The sequence below is a fragment of the Dreissena polymorpha genome, chromosome 13 (genome assembly GCF_020536995.1).
Source record: "Dreissena polymorpha isolate Duluth1 chromosome 13, UMN_Dpol_1.0, whole genome shotgun sequence".
Lineage (NCBI taxonomy): Eukaryota > Metazoa > Mollusca > Bivalvia > Myida > Dreissenidae > Dreissena > Dreissena polymorpha.
The window spans coordinates 65,475,665-65,485,585 of NC_068367.1; the positions used below are offsets into that span (position 1 = coordinate 65,475,665).

At 37.4% G+C, this 9,921-nt stretch overlaps 1 long non-coding RNA gene across 1 annotated transcript; it reads right to left on the reverse strand.

The window, feature by feature from the left end:
* Positions 1-1,108: 1,108 nt before the first annotated feature.
* Positions 1,109-7,378, reverse strand: LOC127855292 (uncharacterized). The gene is made up of 3 exons (XR_008037458.1): positions 6,933-7,378; positions 4,436-4,486; positions 1,109-3,652 (listed from the first exon to the last, which is right to left on the reverse strand). It is a non-coding gene; the product is annotated as an uncharacterized LOC127855292 (long non-coding RNA).
* Positions 7,379-9,921: the final 2,543 nt, after the last annotated feature.

The following is a 9,921-nucleotide window of genomic DNA, read 5'->3' on the forward strand; positions in this document are numbered from 1 at the left end:
CAATAACTTGTTGTTTCGCACCAATAAAAGTGTAAAATCTTGAAAGCGCCTTGTTGCTCGGAGCCAATTTGTTTACCAGCTGCCAATTATATATTCTAGCATATAATGTCATGGGTGCCTTTAAACTGAAGAAGATGGTCAATATTCACTGCCAGCTCTCATTAAGAGGTTGAAGAGAATACAAAATTTCATATTTTGGGCACAAAATAAGTACTTTTGACTATTTTGATGGTGGCAATCTGGTCAAAATGGCGCTTCATAACCGAGCCAAAGACAAAAATGCTCATTTTTGGGGTTTAGAATGGAAGGAAAGGTTAAAATGAACAAGACACACACATGTAGGAAAGCATTATAAGCTTAGAAATGAGGTTTCATGTTGTAACAGGGGCAGAAAGGCAGTTCAGATCAATGCAAGCTTCCTGGAAGGGGTTTCTGGTACTTCTTTTGGGGACACAGCTTCCCGCAGAATTCTCAACACAACAAATATCATTGATCCATGTCACCTTTGTATGCAAAGACAAGCGAATAAGGTCAATACTTCCCTTAAATCACTGAATGAGAGAAGCATGTACCAAATAAAAAACAAAACTGGTTGCTGAAATGCCAAATTTTGGCAAAAAGATCCCTCTAAGGTAAATGATGAAGGGGACACTTGCTACAACAATCCTATGTTTAAGTCGGACGCCACATCCTTTCAAGCCGGGACCATGACTGTAAGCATATTGTGAGGAAACAATACCAAACACAAGCTAATTGTAGGGTTACAAGTAGCATATCAACTCAGATGTACTGCATACATGCTTAGGAGCAAGGATAAACCTGTTAAGTGCCAACTTCTGCTGCCAACAAAGCACGAGCTTTACGTGTCAGGACGCGGAGCTATCAATACAAACTGCACGGGGAATTGCACGACGGCAAGGATTTGAGTGACCACAAACCATATTATGACAGTATTTCACACCTTAAACATCATAACTATGCTTATTTGCTTGTGTACATGATAATAATTTAGTATTATTGCCTGTTTTGCCATCAACAACCCTTCTCCAGTTGCCCTCGGCTAAGTCCCAGACATTTCTCTACCTGAAAAGGTCAACATACCCCCAAAAAATAGGTATAAAATGAAAAAAGAAAATGCATTTATGTATTTTATGTGTATTTCTATGAATCATAGCAAGTGATAAAGCTTGTTATGTTCATGATTGAACTAAATATGAAAGCTGGCTCAGTTAAGCGTCTGCTGCACTGTCCAAACTGTAAAAATGTCCGCCATTTCATGTCGGTGAAATGGGGCTCTGTTTGAATGTTCATGCTTTACGCACAAGCTATTGTTGCGTTACTGGATCACGGAGTCCCTGGCGTTGAATTCTGACTTCATGTTGCACATTAACGCTACACGGTCAACCAAAATGCCTTTGAATTTAAGTCGGAAAGCAATTTAGCCCTTATTCAGCTATATAAGGGTGGGGGGTCAACTTGAAAAACAACTATTCCAGGTCAAATAATCTGAATTCATGCATTTAATGCACTTATATTCTTCTCTTTTGCTAAGAAATGACCAAAAATCAGCTTTCACAGTCATATTTTGCACTTGCAGATGATATTTCATTTTTACCTAAAGTTAGTTTAGGTCACAATATACTAAAAGATTTCCTACACAAATTCAATGTGAAAGCAATAACTTTAACAAAAAATAAAGTCAAACTTTTGCGCATAGACATCCCCATAACCATACCTTTTCTTAAAGAGCATTCCAAGCCGCAATGATTTAAACAATAAAAAAGGGGGGTCATACGTTATGCAAGAAAGAACTCGACGCGAATCAGCGGTCACTGTTTTATGGCCATCTATTTGCCGGCTTCGTACCAGTTGAGAAGGGTTTCCCGCCATCTGTCAAAGTCTCATGTAGTCTCCAACCTTCAAGCAAAAGAGTGCATTTCTGTTAAACATCAATGTTTTCCCTACCACATGCACAAAGAAACATTCTAAAATAAAGCCATGGCAAGTGCCCCTACAGAGAATTGTGTCTTCTTATAAATGATGTTCATGTTTTTAGAGAGTATAGCATTGCACTCCAAAATATTTTAGTATATTGTAACCTAAAGGAGAAATTTATTCTGATTAAAATGTGTTTTTCTTGCATATTATTATCTTCCTATGCATATTGCAGCAAAATATTAGGTTTGGCTGGATTATCTGTCCATTTGGCCATTTTATATAATATTTTCACACGCGGGTGTTTTCGGTCCGAAGAAGGCAATTTTAGGCCTGTTAAAGCTTAAATGTCCCTTTAAGATTTAAAGTTGTTGTGTTCAATATATGCAACAAAATACCAAAACAAACCAAATGGACAGGCACGTGGGGCTTATGCGGGGTGGGGAAAGAATGAATTTGTTAGATATTTTCACTCAAAGCAATTTTGATAATGCCTTTTTTGTTCTTTTTTTTTAAATCACCCCAAAAATGTCAATTTCAAAGCAAAAAAAATCCAATTTCATCACAGACAATAAGCAAATTGGTGAAAATGAAAGATCAAAGATACTTTGAAGTGTAGAAATCCATAAGCTTCCAATAACTTGTTGTTTCGCACCAATAAAAGTGTAAAATCTTGAAAGCGCCTTGTTGCTCGGAGCCAATTTGTTTACCAGCTGCCAATTATATATTCTAGCATATAATGTCATGGGTGCCTTTAAACTGAAGAAGATGGTCAATATTCACTGCCAGCTCTCATTAAGAGGTTGAAGAGAATACAAAATTTCATATTTTGGGCACAAAATAAGTACTTTTGACTATTTTGATGGTGGCAATCTGGTCAAAATGGCGCTTCATAACCGAGCCAAAGACAAAAATGCTCATTTTTGGGGTTTAGAATGGAAGGAAAGGTTAAAATGAACAAGACACACACATGTAGGAAAGCATTATAAGCTTAGAAATGAGGTTTCATGTTGTAACAGGGGCAGAAAGGCAGTTCAGATCAATGCAAGCTTCCTGGAAGGGGTTTCTGGTACTTCTTTTGGGGACACAGCTTCCCGCAGAATTCTCAACACAACAAATATCATTGATCCATGTCACCTTTGTATGCAAAGACAAGCGAATAAGGTCAATACTTCCCTTAAATCACTGAATGAGAGAAGCATGTACCAAATAAAAAACAAAACTGGTTGCTGAAATGCCAAATTTTGGCAAAAAGATCCCTCTAAGGTAAATGATGAAGGGGACACTTGCTACAACAATCCTATGTTTAAGTCGGACGCCACATCCTTTCAAGCCGGGACCATGACTGTAAGCATATTGTGAGGAAACAATACCAAACACAAGCTAATTGTAGGGTTACAAGTAGCATATCAACTCAGATGTACTGCATACATGCTTAGGAGCAAGGATAAACCTGTTAAGTGCCAACTTCTGCTGCCAACAAAGCACGAGCTTTACGTGTCAGGACGCGGAGCTATCAATACAAACTGCACGGGGAATTGCACGACGGCAAGGATTTGAGTGACCACAAACCATATTATGACAGTATTTCACACCTTAAACATCATAACTATGCTTATTTGCTTGTGTACATGATAATAATTTAGTATTATTGCCTGTTTTGCCATCAACAACCCTTCTCCAGTTGCCCTCGGCTAAGTCCCAGACATTTCTCTACCTGAAAAGGTCAACATACCCCCAAAAAATAGGTATAAAATGAAAAAAGAAAATGCATTTATGTATTTTATGTGTATTTCTATGAATCATAGCAAGTGATAAAGCTTGTTATGTTCATGATTGAACTAAATATGAAAGCTGGCTCAGTTAAGCGTCTGCTGCACTGTCCAAACTGTAAAAATGTCCGCCATTTCATGTCGGTGAAATGGGGCTCTGTTTGAATGTTCATGCTTTACGCTCAAGCTATTGTTGCGTTACTGGATCACGGAGTCCCTGGCGTTGAATTCTGACTTCATGTTGCACATTAACGCTACACGGTCAACCAAAATGCCTTTGAATTTAAGTCGGAAAGCAATTTAGCCCTTATTCAGCTATATAAGGGTGGGGGGTCAACTTGAAAAACAACTATTCCAGGTCAAATAATCTGAATTCATGCATTTAATGCACTTATATTCTTCTCTTTTGCTAAGAAATGACCAAAAATCAGCTTTCACAGTCATATTTTGCACTTGCAGATGATATTTCATTTTTACCTAAAGTTAGTTTAGGTCACAATATACTAAAAGATTTCCTACACAAATTCAATGTGAAAGCAATAACTTTAACAAAAAATAAAGTCAAACTTTTGCGCATAGACATCCCCATAACCATACCTTTTCTTAAAGAGCATTCCAAGCCGCAATGATTTAAACAATAAAAAAGGGGGGTCATACGTTATGCAAGAAAGAACTCGACGCGAATCAGCGGTCACTGTTTTATGGCCATCTATTTGCCGGCTTCGTACCAGTTGAGAAGGGTTTCCCGCCATCTGTCAAAGTCTCATGTAGTCTCCAACCTTCAAGCAAAAGAGTGCATTTCTGTTAAACATCAATGTTTTCCCTACCACATGCACAAAGAAACATTCTAAAATAAAGCCATGGCAAGTGCCCCTACAGAGAATTGTGTCTTCTTATAAATGATGTTCATGTTTTTAGAGAGTATAGCATTGCACTCCAAAATATTTTAGTATATTGTAACCTAAAGGAGAAATTTATTCTGATTAAAATGTGTTTTTCTTGCATATTATTATCTTCCTATGCATATTGCAGCAAAATATTAGGTTGGCTGGATTATCTGTCCATTTGGCCATTTTATATAATATTTTCACACGCGGGTGTTTTCGGTCCGAAGAAGGCAATTTTAGGCCTGTTAAAGCTTAAATGTCCCTTTAAGATTTAAAGTTGTTGTGTTCAATATATGCAACAAAATACCAAAACAAACCAAATGGACAGGCACGTGGGGCTTATGCGGGGTGGGGAAAGAATGAATTTGTTAGATATTTTCACTCAAAGCAATTTTGATAATGCCTTTTTTGTTCTTTTTTTTTAAATCACCCCAAAAATGTCAATTTCAAAGCAAAAAAAATCCAATTTCATCACAGACAATAAGCAAATTGGTGAAAATGAAAGATCAAAGATACTTTGAAGTGTAGAAATCCATAAGCTTCCAATAACTTGTTGTTTCGCACCAATAAAAGTGTAAAATCTTGAAAGCGCCTTGTTGCTCGGAGCCAATTTGTTTACCAGCTGCCAATTATATATTCTAGCATATAATGTCATGGGTGCCTTTAAACTGAAGAAGATGGTCAATATTCACTGCCAGCTCTCATTAAGAGGTTGAAGAGAATACAAAATTTCATATTTTGGGCACAAAATAAGTACTTTTGACTATTTTGATGGTGGCAATCTGGTCAAAATGGCGCTTCATAACCGAGCCAAAGACAAAAATGCTCATTTTTGGGGTTTAGAATGGAAGGAAAGGTTAAAATGAACAAGACACACACATGTAGGAAAGCATTATAAGCTTAGAAATGAGGTTTCATGTTGTAACAGGGGCAGAAAGGCAGTTCAGATCAATGCAAGCTTCCTGGAAGGGGTTTCTGGTACTTCTTTTGGGGACACAGCTTCCCGCAGAATTCTCAACACAACAAATATCATTGATCCATGTCACCTTTGTATGCAAAGACAAGCGAATAAGGTCAATACTTCCCTTAAATCACTGAATGAGAGAAGCATGTACCAAATAAAAAACAAAACTGGTTGCTGAAATGCCAAATTTTGGCAAAAAGATCCCTCTAAGGTAAATGATGAAGGGGACACTTGCTACAACAATCCTATGTTTAAGTCGGACGCCACATCCTTTCAAGCCGGGACCATGACTGTAAGCATATTGTGAGGAAACAATACCAAACACAAGCTAATTGTAGGGTTACAAGTAGCATATCAACTCAGATGTACTGCATACATGCTTAGGAGCAAGGATAAACCTGTTAAGTGCCAACTTCTGCTGCCAACAAAGCACGAGCTTTACGTGTCAGGACGCGGAGCTATCAATACAAACTGCACGGGGAATTGCACGACGGCAAGGATTTGAGTGACCACAAACCATATTATGACAGTATTTCACACCTTAAACATCATAACTATGCTTATTTGCTTGTGTACATGATAATAATTTAGTATTATTGCCTGTTTTGCCATCAACAACCCTTCTCCAGTTGCCCTCGGCTAAGTCCCAGACATTTCTCTACCTGAAAAGGTCAACATACCCCCAAAAAATAGGTATAAAATGAAAAAAGAAAATGCATTTATGTATTTTATGTGTATTTCTATGAATCATAGCAAGTGATAAAGCTTGTTATGTTCATGATTGAACTAAATATGAAAGCTGGCTCAGTTAAGCGTCTGCTGCACTGTCCAAACTGTAAAAATGTCCGCCATTTCATGTCGGTGAAATGGGGCTCTGTTTGAATGTTCATGCTTTACGCTCAAGCTATTGTTGCGTTACTGGATCACGGAGTCCCTGGCGTTGAATTCTGACTTCATGTTGCACATTAACGCTACACGGTCAACCAAAATGCCTTTGAATTTAAGTCGGAAAGCAATTTAGCCCTTATTCAGCTATATAAGGGTGGGGGGTCAACTTGAAAAACAACTATTCCAGGTCAAATAATCTGAATTCATGCATTTAATGCACTTATATTCTTCTCTTTTGCTAAGAAATGACCAAAAATCAGCTTTCACAGTCATATTTTGCACTTGCAGATGATATTTCATTTTTACCTAAAGTTAGTTTAGGTCACAATATACTAAAAGATTTCCTACACAAATTCAATGTGAAAGCAATAACTTTAACAAAAAATAAAGTCAAACTTTTGCGCATAGACATCCCCATAACCATACCTTTTCTTAAAGAGCATTCCAAGCCGCAATGATTTAAACAATAAAAAAGGGGGGTCATACGTTATGCAAGAAAGAACTCGACGCGAATCAGCGGTCACTGTTTTATGGCCATCTATTTGCCGGCTTCGTACCAGTTGAGAAGGGTTTCCCGCCATCTGTCAAAGTCTCATGTAGTCTCCAACCTTCAAGCAAAAGAGTGCATTTCTGTTAAACATCAATGTTTTCCCTACCACATGCACAAAGAAACATTCTAAAATAAAGCCATGGCAAGTGCCCCTACAGAGAATTGTGTCTTCTTATAAATGATGTTCATGTTTTTAGAGAGTATAGCATTGCACTCCAAAATATTTTAGTATATTGTAACCTAAAGGAGAAATTTATTCTGATTAAAATGTGTTTTTCTTGCATATTATTATCTTCCTATGCATATTGCAGCAAAATATTAGGTTTGGCTGGATTATCTGTCCATTTGGCCATTTTATATAATATTTTCACACGCGGGTGTTTTCGGTCCGAAGAAGGCAATTTTAGGCCTGTTAAAGCTAATTCCCTTTAAGATTTAAAGTTGTTGTGTTCAATATATGCAACAAAATACCAAAACAAACCAAATGGACAGGCACGTGGGGCTTATGCGGGGTGGGGAAAGAATGAATTTGTTAGATATTTTCACTCAAAGCAATTTTGATAATGCCTTTTTTGTTCTTTTTTTTTAAATCACCCCAAAAATGTCAATTTCAAAGCAAAAAAAAATCCAATTTCATCACAGACAATAAGCAAATTGGTGAAAATGAAAGATCAAAGATACTTTGAAGTGTAGAAATCCATAAGCTTCCAATAACTTGTTGTTTCGCACCAATAAAAGTGTAAAATCTTGAAAGCGCCTTGTTGCTCGGAGCCAATTTGTTTACCAGCTGCCAATTATATATTCTAGCATATAATGTCATGGGTGCCTTTAAACTGAAGAAGATGGTCAATATTCACTGCCAGCTCTCATTAAGAGGTTGAAGAGAATACAAAATTTCATATTTTGGGCACAAAATAAGTACTTTTGACTATTTTGATGGTGGCAATCTGGTCAAAATGGCGCTTCATAACCGAGCCAAAGACAAAAATGCTCATTTTTGGGGTTTAGAATGGAAGGAAAGGTTAAAATGAACAAGACACACACATGTAGGAAAGCATTATAAGCTTAGAAATGAGGTTTCATGTTGTAACAGGGGCAGAAAGGCAGTTCAGATCAATGCAAGCTTCCTGGAAGGGGTTTCTGGTACTTCTTTTGGGGACACAGCTTCCCGCAGAATTCTCAACACAACAAATATCATTGATCCATGTCACCTTTGTATGCAAAGACAAGCGAATAAGGTCAATACTTCCCTTAAATCACTGAATGAGAGAAGCATGTACCAAATAAAAAACAAAACTGGTTGCTGAAATGCCAAATTTTGGCAAAAAGATCCCTCTAAGGTAAATGATGAAGGGGACACTTGCTACAACAATCCTATGTTTAAGTCGGACGCCACATCCTTTCAAGCCGGGACCATGACTGTAAGCATATTGTGAGGAAACAATACCAAACACAAGCTAATTGTAGGGTTACAAGTAGCATATCAACTCAGATGTACTGCATACATGCTTAGGAGCAAGGATAAACCTGTTAAGTGCCAACTTCTGCTGCCAACAAAGCACGAGCTTTACGTGTCAGGACGCGGAGCTATCAATACAAACTGCACGGGGAATTGCACGACGGCAAGGATTTGAGTGACCACAAACCATATTATGACAGTATTTCACACCTTAAACATCATAACTATGCTTATTTGCTTGTGTACATGATAATAATTTAGTATTATTGCCTGTTTTGCCATCAACAACCCTTCTCCAGTTGCCCTCGGCTAAGTCCCAGACATTTCTCTACCTGAAAAGGTCAACATACCCCAAAAAAATAGGTATAAAATGAAAAAAGAAAATGCATTTATGTATTTTATGTGTATTTCTATGAATCATAGCAAGTGATAAAGCTTGTTATGTTCATGATTGAACTAAATATGAAAGCTGGCTCAGTTAAGCGTCTGCTGCACTGTCCAAACTGTAAAAATGTCCGCCATTTCATGTCGGTGAAATGGGGCTCTGTTTGAATGTTCATGCTTTACGCTCAAGCTATTGTTGCGTTACTGGATCACGGAGTCCCTGGCGTTGAATTCTGACTTCATGTTGCACATTAACGCTACACGGTCAACCAAAATGCCTTTGAATTTAAGTCGGAAAGCAATTTAGCCCTTATTCAGCTATATAAGGGTGGGGGGTCAACTTGAAAAACAACTATTCCAGGTCAAATAATCTGAATTCATGCATTTAATGCACTTATATTCTTCTCTTTTGCTAAGAAATGACCAAAAATCAGCTTTCACAGTCATATTTTGCACTTGCAGATGATATTTCATTTTTACCTAAAGTTAGTTTAGGTCACAATATACTAAAAGATTTCCTACACAAATTCAATGTGAAAGCAATAACTTTAACAAAAAATAAAGTCAAACTTTTGCGCATAGACATCCCCATAACCATACCTTTTCTTAAAGAGCATTCCAAGCCGCAATGATTTAAACAATAAAAAAGGGGGGTCATACGTTATGCAAGAAAGAACTCGACGCGAATCAGCGGTCACTGTTTTATGGCCATCTATTTGCCGGCTTCGTACCAGTTGAGAAGGGTTTCCCGCCATCTGTCAAAGTCTCATGTAGTCTCCAACCTTCAAGCAAAAGAGTGCAGTTTCTGTTAAACATCAATGTTTTCCCTACCACATGCACAAAGAAACATTCTAAAATAAAGCCATGGCAAGTGCCCCTACAGAGAATTGTGTCTTCTTATAAATGATGTTCATGTTTTTAGAGAGTATAGCATTGCACTCCAAAATATTTTAGTATATTGTAACCTAAAGGAGAAATTTATTCTGATTAAAATGTGTTTTTCTTGCATATTATTATCTTCCTATGCATATTGCAGCAAAATATTAGGATTGGCTGGATTATCTGTCCATTTGGCCATTTTA